The sequence below is a fragment of the Rhinatrema bivittatum genome, chromosome 6 (genome assembly GCF_901001135.1).
Source record: "Rhinatrema bivittatum chromosome 6, aRhiBiv1.1, whole genome shotgun sequence".
In the NCBI taxonomy this organism is placed as follows: Eukaryota; Metazoa; Chordata; class Amphibia; order Gymnophiona; family Rhinatrematidae; genus Rhinatrema; species Rhinatrema bivittatum.
This window is the reverse complement of record NC_042620.1, coordinates 312867325-312886093: the sequence shown is the minus strand read 5'-3', so window position 1 is coordinate 312886093 and position 18769 is coordinate 312867325. Positions and strand designations below refer to the sequence as shown.

The 18769-nt window shown below is 45.0% G+C and overlaps 1 protein-coding gene across 3 annotated transcripts in view; it reads left to right on the top strand.

Annotated features, from left to right (window-relative positions):
* Positions 1-5887: 5887 nt before the first annotated feature.
* Positions 5888-18769, top strand: part of ST6GALNAC4 (ST6 N-acetylgalactosaminide alpha-2,6-sialyltransferase 4) — a 116714-nt gene continuing 103832 nt past the window's right edge. Inside the window, exon 1 of one of the 3 annotated variants that reach the window (XM_029607506.1) lies at positions 5888-6000. The gene's annotated coding sequence lies outside the window, so the exon portion shown is untranslated. The remainder of the gene's footprint in view (positions 6001-18769) is intronic. The other 2 variants (XM_029607501.1, XM_029607503.1) reach the window with 2 other exon arrangements.

Genomic DNA, 18769 nt, shown 5'->3' with positions numbered 1-18769 from the left:
ACCAATGGGGTCTGTTCTGCCGAGAACATTGTATTGTTTCACTTCTGTCGCTGGGCACTTCACTTCAAACCACCTTGTCTGAAGTGCCGGCTTTGCTTCTTCAATGTACATCTTGTTCCTACATGAATTCTGAACTGTTGTCTTCCTGCCAAAGAACCTTTGTCCATCGATGAAGACCAGTCTCAGTCCTTGTCCAAGTTTTCAGCCTTGTCTTCAGCCAAGCCTTCTGCTTTGAATGGTTTTTCAGTCCAGTCCTGAAACCAAAGAATCTCTGGATCCTGTGTCTGGGACTCTGAGCCCCCAGTTGTTAAAGAGTTACCTTTATCTCCTCAGAAGCCGAAGAGAAGAGGCTTACAGGAGGGGGGTATTGTTATGCTCACTGCTCATGGGGCAGCCCCACAAGTGCTATCGCTTACCTCAATGCCAGTCAGATGCTGGCACTTTATGTGTCAGGGAGACGCCACCAGTGATACTATGTGGCTCATGCTGCTGCCCCTCCAATGCTGTGCTCTAGGCACGCACACGCACGACACCACTCTCCTTAAATGGTCCATGTCGGGAAATGCCCAGGGCACCCTTGGATGATGTCATGGCTGCCCTATAAAAGGTCTCTTCATTCTTTCAGCATTGCCTTAGCAAAAAGGTTGTCTGGTTCTGTTCCCTCCTGGGTGCAGTCTTGCTTTTGCCGCTGCCTGTTTCAGTCTCCAGCTGGTTCCTGCCTTCAGCTTGCTCCAAGTCTTCAGCTTCAGCCTTGTTCCTTTCTTCAGCATCAGCCTGGTTCCTATCTTCAGCTTCGGTCTGGTTTCTTTCTTCAGTTTTCTGTTCCGCTTCAGTCTTCAGCAACTCTCCAATCGTCTGCTTTGCACTGTGCAAGCCTTCAGCCTTGCTTCAAGCCATCAGCCTTGCCTTTGCCAAGTCTTCAGTCTCGGCCTTATCTGTGCATATACTCTTGGACCTTATCATAGCCTGGCCCATGCCAAGATTTGCTCACCTGCCATTGGCGTGGGCCATGGGACCCAGCCCTTGAGGCTGTACCATGGCAAAAGGGGCTCATGCATACAAAGTTCCCAATATCCATACACTGTGGACAGGATCTTCTCTATGCTTACCTACCACTTGCACTCGTAGCCAAGACCATAACGAAACTGAAATACTACAAAACCACGATCATTATAGATCCAGTGTGGTCTAGGCAGGTTTGGTTCATGCTATTTCTCCAGTTATCTATAGCAGACCCAATTCAGCTCAAAACTTCCCCAACACTAATTTCTCAACACAGGGTGGAGGAATAAGGGGCAACTTCTACATCCCAACATTTCAGCTCTGGAACTGACAACCTGGATGTTGAGGGTACCATATTTGCTTCTTATGGATATTATTGCTAGGTATTAAGTCATTTATTCAGGTTTGATTTTCTGATTTTTTTTGTTGTTGGTGGGAAATCAAATCAGAATAAATGATATAAAAGAATGTCTAGGGTACTGTTACCTTCTGGTCTCACGCTTCATAAAGAGATTGTCACATGTAATGCCATCAGTAAATTCACTCGCTTTATAGTGGGACCTCAATGTGGTCTTCTCTCATCTATAGTGCCAAGTGTGTTGAGCAGCAAAATATAGAAGTGATAAGTAGTAGTAGTGGTGGTGGTAGTAGTAGTAAATGGAATCACCATTTGGGCCCATTGATGTCCAGTCTTGAAGGGCCTGGCCATGAAGGCATTTCTTATTATAGTTGCCTTAGCAAGGAGAGTTAGTGAGCTACAAGCACTGGTGACTTATCCTCATACCTGAGAACTCTCTGGATTTGGCCCAGAGCCTCCAGCATTTTAAAGAAATTACCGGATTTCTGGGCCAACACTGGGGAAACTCCAGGTATGGCCTGTGCAGATACCGGAAGAGGAAATTGCCAGGGCCCACACGGAAAGGAGGAAGAGTGTCAGTGGTGCAGGAGGGAAGAAATAAGAAGAAGGCCATTGGTCCGCATGACTGAAAGAAGTGGAGGTGGCATCAGCCACATAGGCAGGAAGAAGCAAGAAGAATCCTGTCCAGCCATGCAGCCAAAGAAGGAACAGAGGTAGAATCGGCCTATGCAGCCGAAGAAGTCCTGTCCACTGCACGGGCCAATGAAGGGAGCTGCTACTATTGGAGGGTTCTGGATGGGAGAGACAGAATGAGTGTGAATGAGCATGTTCCTGTATATTTGGGGCCATGTGTATGTGAGGGAGTGTGATTGTGTGAAAAAAGTGGGAGTGCTCGTGTTTGTGAGGGAGTGTGACAGAATGACAGGAGTGAATGTGTAAATGTGTAAGTGAGCAAATATGTGAGTACGCGTATAGTGTCCACCTCCTCTTCCCCCCCCCCCCCCCCAATAATCACAGACAATATCAGGGTGACTCCACATCAGAGGTTCCCAGGGATGCTTCTCCTCCACACCCAGAGTTCTTCCCGATCAGGGTAGTCCCAAATACACATCTAAGGTTTTATTTTAATCTAAGGTATTGTTGAATTTCCATTTCAGTCAGAAAATCATCCTGCCCATCTTCTTTTTGAAACCGCATATGCTGCTGGTGGAGGTGGCATTACCCACACTGGATTATAAGAGGGTTTTGTACTTCTTATGGAGATGGGATATAGGGAATCAGAACATCTACCTATATAGCTCTTTATCTCGTATGATCCAAATAGCACAGGGAGACCTTTGAACAAATGTACAATAGCTAACTGGATCTCTGATTGCATTTCCATCTGCTATCAAAAGGCATGCCTTTTCTTACAAGACCATTTTCATGTCCATCTGATCAGGGCAATGGCTACTTATACAGCTCACAGTAGACCCACTTCCCTTGAAGAAATTTGTAGGGCAGCAATATTGAGCTCAGTGCACATGTTTACATCCCTAGAGACTGACTCCTGGCAGTACAGTGGATTTGGTCATTCAGTTCTCAAGTCTAAGACAAAGCAGATTTAAATCCTCCTACTGTTGCCCCATAGATGGGTTTGCTTGTGGAGGGGGAATGAAAAAGGACATCAAGATAACCCTTAGCTGGGAGTCCCCAGATGTGAGACTGTTCATCCTGCTTGTCCATGGAGATGTTGTGGACATGGATCCTTAGGCCAAGGTGGAGTTGGCGCAACTTGCAGGGAAAAGCTACAAGGAACCAGGAACGGGATGCAGGAACTGAGGAACATGAAGCAGGAATGGAACACAGCAGGAACCAGGAACAATGTGGAGGCAAAGCACTACTCCGAAGAGTCAACCTATTTGTTGAGGCACTGGCTGCAGGGGAGAGGCATCCTTAAGTAGTGAGAGAAGGCTGATGTTTTCAAGGGGCACTGTGGGGAATTTCCTGCCGCTGGCCCTTTAAATTGCGGCAAGCCGGGCACCCGTGTGCCTAGGGAATCCCCCTGCTGACGTTGGCGATGGCAGCGGCTTTGGCTTTGCAGAGCTGTGGAGGATGACCAAATCTTCTCTGGGGAGGGTGGCCATGACGTCGGAAGCCAGAAAGAATGGGCCTGGGCTGGAGGAAGGAGCGGCAGTCCATGGGCCCGTCCTGTGGATCGCCGAGCACAACAGGAGAAACCCAAGTTGCTTATCTGTAATTGGTATTTTCTGTGGACAGTAGTATGAACAGTCCTCCTTTTCCTCCTATAATCCCTTGGAGTTTAATCATTTCTTTTTTTTCTGTGTAACCCTTAGTTGGGGTTTTGTCGGTTATCCTAGGGCCATAAAAGTATTTATAATTCAGGCCTGCTCTTGCCATCCTTCCCTTACGTCCTGCATTTCCCAGGGGGTGGGCTCTTTCTGGGGCCCAGGTGATGGAGAAGTCCCTCATAGGATGTATGTATTTTTTTTCTGGTGAGGTGGTTTCATCCTGGACAGACAGGCTGGACTCAGACTGGATGCTCAAATCATATTTACTGATCATTTCCAAAAGGTCAATCATTGCCCCACAGACATTCAACAAATGAAATTGTACAGTTGAACTATTTACACGGGGTCTAAGCTGGGGTGTTGGTAGCCACCTCTGCAGCTCCTGGGAGGGAGCTTGCCGCTGCCTGCTCATCTGTGCAACAGCGCAGTAGAGGGAGAATCCTAGTGAGGGGGCCCACACCACAAAATGATCCTATTCTGAGTCCAAAGTTCAGTCTGAAGCTTGTGTCCTGATCCCTTTGGGGTAGAGATCCGATAGGGAGTCTCCCGAGGCTTGATAGTACAACCTTGATGGACCTTTCAGAGAGAGAGAGAGTGTGGCCAGATGTTCCAGTTCAGCTCACAGATCTCTATCTCCTTCACCAGGTTGTGCAGAGGGATAGGAGAAAACCTCTTTATTCAAAATATCTCCTGCTGGGTCATGCTGTCACTGGTCTTGCTTCCTCTAGGGAGTAGAGGGATTGCTCACAGGTCTCCAGCCCCTGCTCTCAGTATTAGAGGGGTTTTTCCTTTCCCAAGGCACAGGGTGTTCCCTAGAATAAGAAAAACATCAAAACTGGATCAAAATCTACAAAAACCTTAACTCTCTACAAAAGGGAGGCAGACCTTCTCAGACAGGGCGTGCACTGAGAAGGGATCTCCTCTGAACGCAAAAAAAAAAAAAAAATCACCAAGCTGGGTTAGTGGGCCCAACTCAGCACGGAGAAAAAAACAACACACTCCTTACTCCTCAAAACTGACTCCACATATCTCTAGCTCCACTTATGCCCCTGGAATATCCAGTCATAGCTCAGTGGAGAGACTGAAACAGAATGGAAAATCCCAGATGGTAAGGGACCTAGGGCCTCTAGGGACAAACCGAAGGGTTGGTCACATCTGCATTCCATAAGCTTTGCTATAGATTGAGGATCCTCACTGAGAGCTGCCTAGTGTGCAAAGTTTTCTGGGCTTTTCTCGCCAATAAGCTGATGCTCTCGGCATTCGGTGCCATGTGATGACGTCATCCACGTGAGAGACTGTTATCTGGCTGTCCAGAAAGAACACCAATTACAGGTATGTAGTTGTATTTATTTATTTATGAATTAATTAATTAAAGGTATTTGTTTCTCTTCTAACAAATAAACGTGCTAGGCGAATTACAAAAATAAGCCTTAAGACAGCATTTTACGTTTATAAAACAAAACACATAGCAAACAATAAAACCATGATAGGACAAGCAGCTAAAAATATTCATTCACAAGCTAAACTAAAATTCACAATACTTAATAATTCAATTTTGGAGCTGCCAAAGATCTCATGAAACAGGAGAGCCTTTAAATGTTTAGAGAACGTGCTGTCTTCTACTGACTGCACAGAGTCAGGCAAGGCATTCCATAAAGTTAGAGCAACACCTACTCTCCATCACACTGGCAGATTTTACTGGAGGAAGTGCAACAATTTACCTGAGGACCACAATGGACAAGAAGGTGTGTGGTAACTGAGAAAGAGAAGTAGGACCATCTGCTTTTCAAACTTTAAAAACTAAAACTAGGATTTTAAATTGCAGTCACTGAAGGACTGGTAGCCAGAGAAGTGGTCAATGTTCCCCCCCCCACTACCACCCAGCTAAAACTAGGCGGACAGCAGAATTTTGTTAAACTTGCAGGCGGCGAGGGGAAGGAGGCATTTAATTACCTGTTCCAGCTGAAACTTTAACTTGCCGGTGCTGCTATTGTTGGGGGCAGGGAGGACCTTGCCCCATTGGACTTTCACACACACTTCTGGGTCTGACGTCAGCTCTGGGTCCTTAAAAGCAGTCTGCTGGTAAGCTTCAATGAGGGGAAGGAGAAGGAGGCATTTAATTACCTGTTCCAGCTGAAACTTTAACTTGCCGGTGCTGCTATTGTTGGGGGCAAGGAGGACCTTGCCCCATTGGACTTTCACACACACTTCCGGATCTGACGTCAGCTCTGGATCCTTTAAAAGTGGACTGTATATGGCGCGCAGTCGATGTTGGCGCGTGGCTTTGCCCAGACGTTTTGGTATTCTTCTATTTTGATACAAAGTGCCATCCTATGCTCCGATCCCCAAGTAAGTAAATTAAATTTAACTTTAACATTTCTCCTATTGTAGTAGTGAACCTCTCCTTCCCTCCAAACTTGCAGTATATATCAAAATATAGAAGGACTGAATCTCTCTTAAACATCTCCTTGACCTAAACTTTTGGCATAATTATGCCACATACCAAACGGAAGGGAAAACTGAGAGAGGCGGCAGCTACATCCTCTCCAGTAGACCTCTCCCAAGGGAAATAGAGCGTTTCTTTAATTTAGCATCTGGAACTCCCGAGAGAGGCGTTGTGATTCCAGAAGCTGAGCATAGTATGGAGTTACCAGCCTCATTAGTTTCACTCAGCCCGGGAGCACCAGCTACTCTTTCCCCTCCGTCCCAGAAACAGTTGCAAGAGTCTGATGTACTTCAAGGTAAAGATGATCAAGAGACACAGTTTCTGGACAATTGGGGGAAGGAATTGACTACCCTCACCCCGTTGAAAGAGTTGGAAAAAACATCAATTATCATGCTGGACTCAGTCTGGACTGCGATTATTACTTTTAAAAAAGCTATTTCAAAACTGACAACTGTAACGATGGAAATGAATAGTCGTGTCTTGAAATCAGAACAAAAAATTTAGAAAAACAAAATTTTCGTATTGTAGATTTAGAACAAAAGATTTCACAAATACAGAAAGTACAAGCTAATATCATCCAAGGGGAGACAGCTCATACTAGAAGCTTAGAAAGATTAGAAAATGAAAACAAATATTTAAATCTTAGGATTGTAAATTTTCTGTTAACAAAGTATACATCATTACATGATCAATTTAAAAAAAATACACCATGGAAGTATTAAAAATTCCAACTGAAGCATTTCCTACAATTGCTAAAATGTATTTTATAGTATCAAGGACAGTAAATGAAGAGCAAGTAACCCCCTTAAATGTTTCAGAAATGCTTGAAACAACATCTGAAGGGATAGTGGAAAAGATAGGAACAGTTTTAGTTAAATTTGTTTTTCCCTCTGATAGGGATACTGTTTTACGCTTATTCCTTAGAAATAGATTGGTAAAATTTTGTGATCATCAAATATGGATATTTCCATCCAAAATCAACCCAGCGCAGAAGGAAGGAGTTTTTAGCTATAAAGAGCTTAGTAGATAAATTAGGGGATCAAATGCTGGTTCGTTATCCTGCTAAATGTCTCCCTGAGTATAGAAAATCAGAGATATATATATTATGAACCAGAGGATTTAAAAAGGTTCCTAGAGTCAAAAAAGCTTATACGGGGTGATAGTGCGGTCAATAAAAATTAGTTGGTAAGAATAAAAAATATGCTAAATACCTCCATTAAAATGTGACATATTACCTAAATTGCTCAGATTTGAGATGTATACTGCAAAATTACATGATGATTAGGATATTAATTCATTCTTTAAATTATCTGTAATTATATTTCCTTTTTTTTTTGAAATGTACTTAATGATAGATATTTTTCTTTTATGTGATAAATGATATAATATCCGTATTTCATATTTGACAGTAATTGTTATAATTATTGGAAAATGCAATAAATATATTAATAAAAAAAACAAAACCTTGCAGGCGGGAAGCTGGGACACTAGCTTAAAGGGAATTGCAATAATCCATGGTAGTGAAGATAAAGGACTGAACCAATGGTGTCATGGTCAGTGGAATTCAGAATTTGTTTTAAGTGACAAAGGAATCTCAGCTTATAATAACCAGTATGAAGAGTCTGCTGGATTGGTGGCTTAAAAGAAAGATGGAATTTTTAAACTGAATAAAAGCACCCATTGCAGATATGTAAGTTACATTCTGGTTTGATAAATAATCAGAATTTCTTGTAAAACAGACCGCTTCAATTTTAGAAACATTTAAAATAAGGTGATTATGGCATAACCAGGTATTAATTACTGGTAAACTATGGGAGGACTTGTTGTAGTACAGACATAAGGAGGTCAGCATTCAAAAGGACTTGTCCGGCTGAGTTCAAGACTTAACCAGACAAACCCCATGTTTTGAATTTCCCTCTAAGTTGAATGGATGAGGCAGTTCCAGGGCATGGTTTAAATTTACCCGGCTAGTTCTGAATATCAGCGCAGGCTGGGTAAAATTCTCCACCTAACTCCGGTCAACAAAAAAGCAGTCTTAAAGCTAGCCAGAAAACTGCCTCCCTGCAACAACAACAACAAAAAAACAACTAAAAACCACAAGTGGCTGTGCAGCCACAGCCTGCCCAGGTCCCTCCCAATCCCCCCAAAAGTTTTAATATACTGTGCCGGCAGTCCTGATCCCTCCCGCTGCTTCCCGATCCTCACAATGGGGTAGATTTTAAAACCCTTGTGCGCGCCAGCGCGCCTATTTTGCACAGGCCGCCGGCGCGCACAAAGCCCTGGGATGCGCTTAAGTCCCGGGGCTTTGTAAAAGGGGCGGGAGGGGGCGGGTCCAGGGGGCAGGGGGTGGGTCTGGGGGGGCGTGGTGACGGTTCGGGGGCGGGCCAGGAGGGCGGTCCCGAGTCCCCCGGCACTGCGGCCTATGCCGGGGCGGCGCACGCAAGTTACGCCTGCTTGAAGCAGGTGTAACTTGCCCAACAAAGGTAGGGGGGGGGGATTTAGGGAGGGCTGGGGGGTGGGGTAGATAGGGGAAGGGAGGGGAAGGTGGGGGGATGCGGAGGGAATGGAAGCAGGCTGCGCGGCTCGGCGCGCGCAGGCAGGTCAGTAAAAGGACCAATCAGAAAGCCAGTGTCGTGAGTAAATGCCTATTAAATGTCAAGACACTTGTCTGCGGTATGGGCATTTAATAGTGAAGCCAGCGGGAGAAGGAGAAAACGTCTTCTCCCGCTGGCTTAGCTCTACACTGTTGGGGAGTGGGTGAGGGAGTTTCGGCACGTGGGTGAAATTGGCAGGAGGGCTAGGGGATGCTCTGCAGGTGCATTAAAACATATTGTGAGGATCGAGAGGCAGTGGAAGGGATTGGGACTGCTAGCACAGTTTATTAAATCTTTTTTGGGGGGATCGTGAGGCTGTGGGAGAGATGGAAGCTGCACGGCCGCTGCATTTAAACCCAATATATTTTTCTATCTATGCTTTATCGAGATACAAACTATGAGACATATAGAAATAATAAGTATAGAGAAATAAAAAAAGAATACAAGTAATGAAAAACTCTCACAACTCCAAGTCCTCAATGTTGGAGACCCAAGAGCACAACCTCAGGAAAAATTGTAAAACATAGAAGAAATAACTAGCATACAAAAGGAGAGCCAATTTAATTAATGAACAGACTAATTTCTGGAGATCTTGCGTTCTTCCTTCAGCTACTGGTAAAGAACATGAAAGAGAAGAAATTTTATTGGACAAAAAGGAGGAAAGTTGTGAAGGTTGAAAAAAGGATATGAGGCATTTTGATATTTAACGATACATTTCCACAACAAAGAAAAGCACCCATTTCCAAAACTTTGGGCCTCAAAAACAAAAACTGGCTCCTACTCTGCATTTTGTCTGTCAAGGTCAGGATAAGCGGAGACTTTTAAGTCCCAAAAAGGATCCGAATGTTTGCAAAAAATCATTTTTAGGATTCAATCTCTGTCAGATTCCAGTAGAAAAGACACGATTAAAGTAGCCAGAGTAACCAAAACTTTCTCCAAGGTTTCAAGTAGAAACTTCCAACTGAGCAGATTCAATTGGGGAAAGAACCGGAGGCTGACCTGCTGGTATATAATGGCCCAGTGAAACTAGCAGCAAGGCTTGCTCAGGAATTTTAAGAGTATCAATCAAATATTTTTTCCACATATCCTTAGGTGTAATTAATGGATCTTTTGGAAAATTAATAAAATGCAAGTTTTTCCCGCAAATCTGATTTTCCATCTGTTCCAGTCTATTTGAAGCAACTGAATTATCTTTAATCATAGTTTGATGAAGAGCTTTAATAAATATCGGCAATATTGGTTTTGAAGGACTCAGATAACTTCTTATTGACTTTGATTTCAGTCTCCACAATCTTTAATCGAGAGTCCATATGATTTTATATATTTAACCATTGGAGTTATCTGATCAGAAATATTTTTATTTAAAGTTCGTATTGCTTCCCAGATAACTTCTAGAGTAATTGTAACTGGCCTTACCATCTCAAACGAAGTAGTTTGTGGCAACTGAATCCGTTCTTCCATTTGCTGAACAACAACGCCACCAGGAATGAGTCCTCAATCAGGTCAGAGGCAATTCCTACATGTCTCACGGTCTCAGGGCATTTTCCTCTGCTAAAAGCAGCACCGTACCACCAGGCAGGTTGTATAACCTCTGCTTTGCTGGGTTTGCGGGAACAGAGATGTTGATAGCTCAGGGAGGGGGGCCAGTAAAGCTTCCTCTTGGCCAACCTCCAACAAACAAACTCCCGGTGTTGGGGCTTCCCGACTCACATGGGTGTCCATCGGGCCAACCAAAGGACTTGTCAGGGAAACTGCCTCCGCCGTTTTCAAGTGGAATGAGTCATTTCCAGGTAATTGTAAAGAATAAAGATGGAGACAAGCTCATGCGAGACTTGCTAGTGCAGCCATCTTGGGCCTTTAAACCCAATGCTCAGTAAGCTGGCTAAGAGCTAAATTACCTGCATAACTTTATCCAGGTAACTTTAGCTTAGTATATTCAGTGAGGGCTTCGTCCTTTGAATATTTGGCTAAAGTTACCTGTACAATTTTGATGCTGGCCGGCTCACTGAATATTGACCTCAAGGTTACCCCTCAGGAAAGAATAACTGAGTAAATCTGAAACATAATAGTGTGATGGTCAAGCAAGGAACATAGTGACCTCAAGTAAATATTAAAAAGGGCCGCTGATAAAAACGTCCCTAGCTTGAAAAGTAAACCAACAAGAAAAAGAATGATTGAAACAAACCTGTTATTCCGTAGCCTCCAAAAAAAGATTTGAACCAGATGAATACAGAACTTCAGATTCCTTTGTGCCTCAGATGCTCCAAAAGGATATAGCGAGGAATAAGGCAATTATTGCACCACCACTATCAAGCTCTTGCAATAAATAATTAACTACTGATAGAAGCAAGGTCTCGGTGGTGTGCTTTTTTTTTTTTTCCAAAAAAAAACACTAAAAAGTCATCAACTGGAGAGTATACAACCTTTTCTAACAATTTGCCCATAGTGGACAAATTGGAAATTGGTTGATAACTAGCTGGATTGTCTAAAGGGAGAGTGCCTTGCTTAAGCACAAGACACGCAAGGGCCGGCCTTTTTAAGATCATGTAGGCCCCTTCCTTCTTGTAAAGAGGAGTTTAGGAGAGACACAGAACTCCTCCCTAAGAACCTTGAAAAAGGGCATGAGTCCAATGAGCAAGAAAAGTTTTTTAGATTGCCCAGAAGGCTTTTGACATCTTTTCTCTCCACACACTCAAAATTTTCCCAAACCACAATTTCAGCTGGAGCAGAAAGAACATAACAAATTGCCATCCTGAGTCAGTTAGACCAAGGGTCCATCAAGCCCAGCATCCTGTTTCCAACAGAGGCCAAACCAGGCCACAAGAACCTGGCAAGTACCCAAACACTAAGAAGATCCCATGCTACTGATGCTAGTAATAGCAGTGGCTATTCCCTAAGTCAACTTGATTAATAGCAGTTAATGAACTTCTCCTCCAAGAACTTATCCAAACCTTTTTTAAACCCAGCTATACCATCTGCACTAACCACATCCTCTGGCAACAAATTCCAGAGCTTTATTGTACACTGAGTGAAAAAGAATTTTCTTCGATTAGTCTTAAATGTGCTACTTGCTAACTTCATAGAGAAAGAGAAGGGATCTTTGGAACAGCGGAGGACAAACAACTATCTAAGGCCTAGGATCATAAAAACATTATAAATAAAGCAGAAATATGGCACAGTAGCGGCTACACTAAAAAAGGGGGCATGTTTAGGTAATTTCTGATTTATTGCATCACATACCAAAATTGTGCAACCCGTGCAACGGGTATGCTATCAGACATTAGAAGCTAGGCTGTAGCCTGACAGGAGCCTTAAAAGGCTATTGGCAAGCCCTAACTTCCATGGCACCTTTTACTGTGACACAATAGGAATGCTTTAGTGCAGGGGTCAGGAACCTTTTTGGCTGAGAGAGCCATAAACGCCACATATTTTAAAATGTAATTCCATGAGAGCCATACAATATGTTTAAAACTAAATACAAGTAAATGTGTGCATTTATGTAAGATCACACTTTTAAAGTACAATAAGTCTCTGAAAATATTACACCAGGCCTTAAGACACCAATACATCTCCTATTAGGAAAACGGACCAAGTCAGGCTGCTATAGAGTCCTACACAGAAACTACACGCCAGCAGAAAACCTCACCTGAATCACGTGCTGTCCCTCACCTAACATAGAATAAAGAGACCAAAACGCATAACAAGAAGCATGCAGAAAAAACTGAATTGGAAACTGCAACAAGCCAGAGCCTCTGTATGCAGTGTAACAAAGGAAAAAAGAAAACATCACCCATCCTTATAAAACAAATCAAGAAATATAAAATCATCAGCAGTAAAACTGTACTAACAAAAAGAACATATTTTGAAACAGCTGATGAGTGGAATATCCAATAATTAAAAACTCATATAAAACATTTCCAGATACCAACAAAATATTTCAAAATAGCAGACACAAAGACCCAGTAATGAAAAATAATAAGGATACAAAAATTTTTTTGCTCTGCATACCTGGGAACGTTTGATATCCAGGTGTCCTGAGATTGTTCTGAATTAGCAGGAGGTGGGGTGGTTTGCTTGGAACTTTCTCCTCTCTCAGTCACATACCAGCGCTCTCTCTCACACTGGCTCTCAATGACACACCTATACACACATGCTCTCAGTACTCACATATACACATGTTTTTTTCTCTCTCACTTATATAGGCTCTTAATTACACATTTACACACATGCTGTCTATCTTTTCACTTTTACACACACACACAGGCTTTCAATCACATAAATACATGCTGTCTTTTTCTCTCACACACAAACTCTCATTCACATGCTTACAAACATGTCCTCTCTTTCTCTCATTTACACACAGGCTCTCAATCACATACTCACATGCTCCATCACCTAAACCAGCTCTCAATCACACACAGACACACGTGATCTCTCTCTTACTTATACACACAGGCTCCTTAATCATACATACACATGATTTCTCTCACACACAAAGGATCTCAGTCATACACACATACTCTTGCACACAAACAGGTTTTCAATCACAAACTTACACATACAGGTTCCCAATGGTAAACTTACATTCATGCTCTCTCTCACAGGCAGGCTCTCAATCACAGACATACTCTCTTTCACATGTACAGGCTCTCAATCATTCACATACATGCAATCTCTCCCACACACACACACACACACAGGTGCCCCCCCCCCCCCCGCGGCCCGGAAGAGGAAGTGGAGAGTATCGGGTGCCTGCGCGGCAAGAAGAGGCCACGCTAGTGCGCTCGGCATCGGCCCGAAGAAAAGAAGACTGCAGCGCGGCTCGGAGGACAATGAAGAGGTTCAGCCGCGGCCGATGGGACTCCGCCTCCGCGAGGGCTGAAAATGAAGAGGTCTCTCTCTCTCCCCCACCCCCACCCCGGGAACTCGCGGCAGCAGCAGCAGCCTCCTCCCAACGCTAACCTCTTCATTTTCAGCCCTCGCGGAGGCGGAGTCCCATCGGCCGCGGCTGAACCTCTTCATTGTCCTCCGAGCCGCGCTGCAGTCTTCTTTTCTTCGGGCCGATGCCGAGCGCACTAGCGTGGCCTCTTCTTGCCGCGCAGGCACCCGATACTCTCCACTTCCTCTTCCGGGCCGCGGGGGGGGGGGGGGGGGAAGAGAGAGCACGCTGGTGCCGCTGACTCCAGCTGTCCTGCCGCGTTCCGCCCGGGCTGACAGCATTTTAAGCCCGGGCGGAGGAGGACCGGGCAGCAGCTGGGTCAGCGGGAAAGTGTGGCGAAACTTGTCTGCGAGTCAGATGCAGCCCTCAAAAGAGCCATATCTGGCTCGCGAGCCATGGGTTCCCGACCCCTGCTTTAGTGCTTGCTTATGCAGTGTCAGATCTTCCTGAATGGGAAACCAGAATCTCGGAAGCCATTTCTTGCACTCCTCTAACACTGAAACTGTACATCACAGCTGCCACAAATTTCATAGCAGAAAGCCTGCAATCTCGTGGTATGATTGTAAATGTCCCTGGCTTGTTCTGCAATCTGTCCTCCAGAGATACACATTTTGTCTGACATGACACAGTGACTGATAGGTCCAAAATGCACATGGTCAAGACTTACTGCGACTGTGACATCCTGGCTGTCAGATCACTAACAGGGCACACCTGACTTGGGAGTCCTTGCAGTGTGAACACCAAATGGGATTGATTTACAAGTGAACTTTCAACACCTCCAAATGGGAGCATTTGATAAGCCAGTAGCTTAAAATGAACTAGTAGGAAGTATGTAGTCCATGGCCGACACAGAAACGATCACGGGAGAACAGGCGCTCCGTGTTGATCGCCCGCTCTCCCGATGCGCGCCCAGCCCCCTGTCCTGGGTGCGTGATCCTATATGTAAATGTGGGGTCGTGCTAAAAGGAGGTGCTAGGAATGATTACGCGCCCCTAGAGCCTCCTTGGCCCAGGAAAGGGGCTCTGTCAGTGGGTTAAGAAAACCAATGATCAATTTTACAAGCGTTGGTTTTCCAAACCCGCTGACGGTGATCAGTTAGGAAAATAGACACCGGTAAAATTGAGCGTCCATTTTCCTATCCTGACCGTCTGGCACACTTTTTAAAAATTTTTAATTAAAAAAATTTTTTTTTTTTTTACATTTTTGGTTCCTCCTACTTAATTTCGCTAGGATATTAAGTCGGAGGGTGTACAAAAAAGCAATATTTTCTGCTTTTCTGTACACTTTTCTGGGATGCTCATAAATTTATGAGCATAAAATGTGTGGCTTGGCCGCATATTTTACTTTTTGAATCAGGGGTGACTAATAGCCTCATCAAGATGTATTTGCATGTGATGAGCGCTATTAGTTTTCAGGGGGTTTAGCCACACGTTTTCGAGGTGCTAAACCCCTTATAGTATAAGGGGTTATAGACGCCAGTCGCAACCACGTGGCCGAACCCCTGTTAAACAGTGCACAGGGCTGAGCACACTTTACAGAATCTGTCTGTTAGAGCTTTGTGGCAAGTGTATTGATTGGGAAAGCCACATTAGCAGGCCTCTCCAGCAAGGAGAGAGAAAGCCGGGCCCTGGCTCGTTGGCTTGTCGACCGAACTGTACAAGCCACTTGTCACCTGTGCTGTCATCCCCGACAGCCCCTCCATGTCATTGCCATTTGCTGGAAACACATAGCCGGAGTGTTAGGGTTTGAGGTGTTGGAGTGGACTCTTGGGTACTGCGGCGATGGCCACTCCCACGGGGAGGAGCCCCGTGAGGAACCGCAGTACTAGGCTAGACTCTAAACACGCAGACACAGAGAAGTTGTATTTATTGTACAGCTCGATGGTATTGCCCGGGGAGTGGGCAGCAGTGAAGGTAACCCGGTGAAGCAGTCCAGGGGTCCTCAGCAGAGGAGACCAGTCTCACACTCGAGTAGGTGATAGGCAGCGCGGCGTAGCAGGAACAGGTCCCGGATGTGGACACCGAGCGCTGAAGCCGAAGATGAGACAGACTGAAGAGTTAGTACTCACTGAAGGAGAAAGCTGTATTGTTGAAGGTCCTGACAGACAGAAGTAGTTCAGTGGCAGGCACCAGATTAGGGGAGAGCAGGCCTTCGAGGAGCGAGTACCCGGTATCCCAAGATAGGTACCTGAAATAGAGCAGATGGGCCCCCGAGGAGCGGGTACCCAGGTTAGTGGAGAAAATACCCCAAAGGGCAGAGAGAGCTTCCTGTGGCAGCAGGGAAGCGGCAGAGCAGCTTAGACCGGAGGCAGTGCAATCCAATCCAATCCTTGCTAACTCAGTTTGTTAGCAAACGAAGGGCAGGCCAAATACCAGGATGTTTTGACGTCACTCGGAGGGGACGCCCCCGAGGTTCCCGCCATGACGTGGATAAAGACGTGGGTGGCGTGCTCCCGTACACCCTAGGAGGCCCTCAGGAAAATCATGGCGAACACCGTCGCCGTTGCCGATCCGGGGACATTGGAGAGAGCGGCATGAAGATGCGGCAACAGCCATTTTCCCAAGGCTTGAGGAGAGAGAAGGAAGAAAGGTGAGGCACAGAGGTCGAAGCCATCTGAGACCGACGACACGACACGGAGAGGGACTAGAGAAAGAAGCATCAGTCTTGCCTACAAGCCAACCATCACCATAAAAACTGTCTTCAAAACATTCAAACAGGGCCGATTGCCTAAGTATAAAGGAATCATGCTCGGCCCCTGGGTATCTGACTACCATGTCGAGGATGCACATTCGAGCGTCACAGACCACTTGCATGTTGATGGCGTGGAAGAGCTTTCTGTTGCTGTAGATCTCCTCCCTGTGACGGGATGGGATGATGGCTATGTGAGTGCAGTCGATAACTCCCAGAACATTTGGAAAGTTGGCAATAGCATAAAACTTTCTCTTCAATTCCAGCAAGTCCTGCCTTTCACGAGGGAATGCGATGTACCGATTAATGAGGGCAGGTACAGCTGTTATGACCTGGCCCAGACAGCAGGGAAATGAGATTTGGACATTCTCCCGATGGCCCTGACTGTTGTTTGGAAGAAGCCAGATGCCATGAAATGAAGGGTGCACAAAAGTTTGGTGAGGCCCAGTATATTGTGGGACCTTTCTGTGACCGGATCCAGATCCCTTCTGAGTGCTTCATATATTTCCATGATAGCCTGAGAGCTGAGGTGATACCTGATAACCAAGTGTTCCTCCAGCATGCCCAGCAATGTGGCTCGTGGATGAAAGACACACTCCCTGTATTGCAGCCGTGCCCTCCTGTGTGACCAGTGCTGCAGAGTGCCAAGACACTCCACCGGCAGGCCCAGTGGCTCTGGCTCCGATGCTGGGACTTACCTAGGAGGGGTTTGAACCTCCCTTGCCTGTTGTAGTGGTTCTTTTGCTGATATCACCACCGAGCAGCCCGAAACCGCCAGCATCCCACTGCGAGTCAACTTCCCCCTAACACTGAAGGAAGACAGGCCAGGTAAGAAAAGGTGTTTTTATTGGCCCAGGAGTCCTTGCTGGGTGTGTCTGATAGAAAGCCTCATTTTATTGTGCACAATAATAGCCGCGTTCCGTGATAACGGCTGCTGTCCTGAGATAAAAACTTTCTTGGCCCTCTACTGCAAAAAAAAAAAAAAGGTGTTATTTCTGACATTGAAACCCACGTTATGGCGCGTTATTTCACCACTAAATGCGGCAGGAGCCCCTAATTTGCATAATTTTCAAGCTTTTGCACATTCGTTATTATATTTGCATGCTAATGCACCACGCTCTAAATATCGCGTGTCTAATGCGCGTTAGATCCCTTTTATTGCGCCATCCGGCCCTAACGCAATTTGATGATTGACCCTGCAAATTCTTTAATTGGCATTATACCTTGTCAGTCAGCTGAGCAGCCTCTTCAGTTTTACTTTCTTTGTACTTTTGAAGTACAATTCCAGTACATACACTAAACTAACCTATTCTTTTTCAGCATCCTGCTAGATAATGGGAGGTGTGACGCCTGACCTCCCTGAAGATGTGCTCATGAGTTGCGGGTCCCTCCCTCTCTTCCCTCCACTAATGCTTTACTATTGTAAATGGTTTCAGTTCCACCTTCTGTGTGCGAAGGGAAGGAAAAGCCAGTGAAAGCCTGCTATTGTGATGAGCTTTCCTGAAGCTGCCTCTGCCAGGTAGTAAGAAACAATTGAATTGCCCATTTCTGCTGCTTCTATCATTTCCCCACTACTGCCCAAGGAAATGAAGTCTATACATAGACACGAGCACCGAGCGTTGCCTGCAGCACTGCCAGAGCTGCAAGTGCACTAAAAGCAGCATCTGTGTTCACAGTTTGGTTACCTTGCTCCACATTACCAACTCGCTGGAAAGTGTGGTTTGATCCCAGGGTATCAATTCTCTGGACAAAATTATTTCTTAACATTTGACTATTTAGAATATTTGTGGCAAATGCTTATTTAGAAAACATGAAAAAATCTCCTTTAAATCCTGTAAATGAAACCCAAAATAAAATGTAGGTTATAATAAGAATAATCCTTTCTGGGCTATGCTTGTACACTGTCAGTTAATGCTCTGTCTGCACTAAAGGTCCTTGGCTTTGCCGTGTGCCTTCTGCTGCCTGGCACTGTGCCTGTACCCGCTAGTAAATGCTGTTATATCAGCGGTCATTGTTTAAATCCAACTCTCAGAGGGAGATACATGTTTTGTCTCCCTTTAGAAGAAAACAAAACAGATTTGCTTATTTTTTTTTTTGTATTCCTCTGCATGTTGACTGCATATTAAGCTTCAACAAAAGCCGCAAGAACAAAAATACAAAATAAAATGCTGCTTTTTTCAATGGAAATTTACTAAATGTGAAACATAATGTCATATATATAATTGGTGACATCATCAGAAAAGAAAATGCCTCCCTCCATGTTGAGGGGATTGTATTCTTTTCTCTGGAAGTTTTACAGGAATATTTTTCTATTTACTGCACACTTTTTCTGAGACCACCTAGCATTTTGAGACCTGCCAAATCTCCTGCACTGGGCAGCAGACCCCTGCATTCCTGCTAGCGGAGAGCAAACTCCCACTGAGCCTGGGAGGAGGTGACAGAGCTGATAGC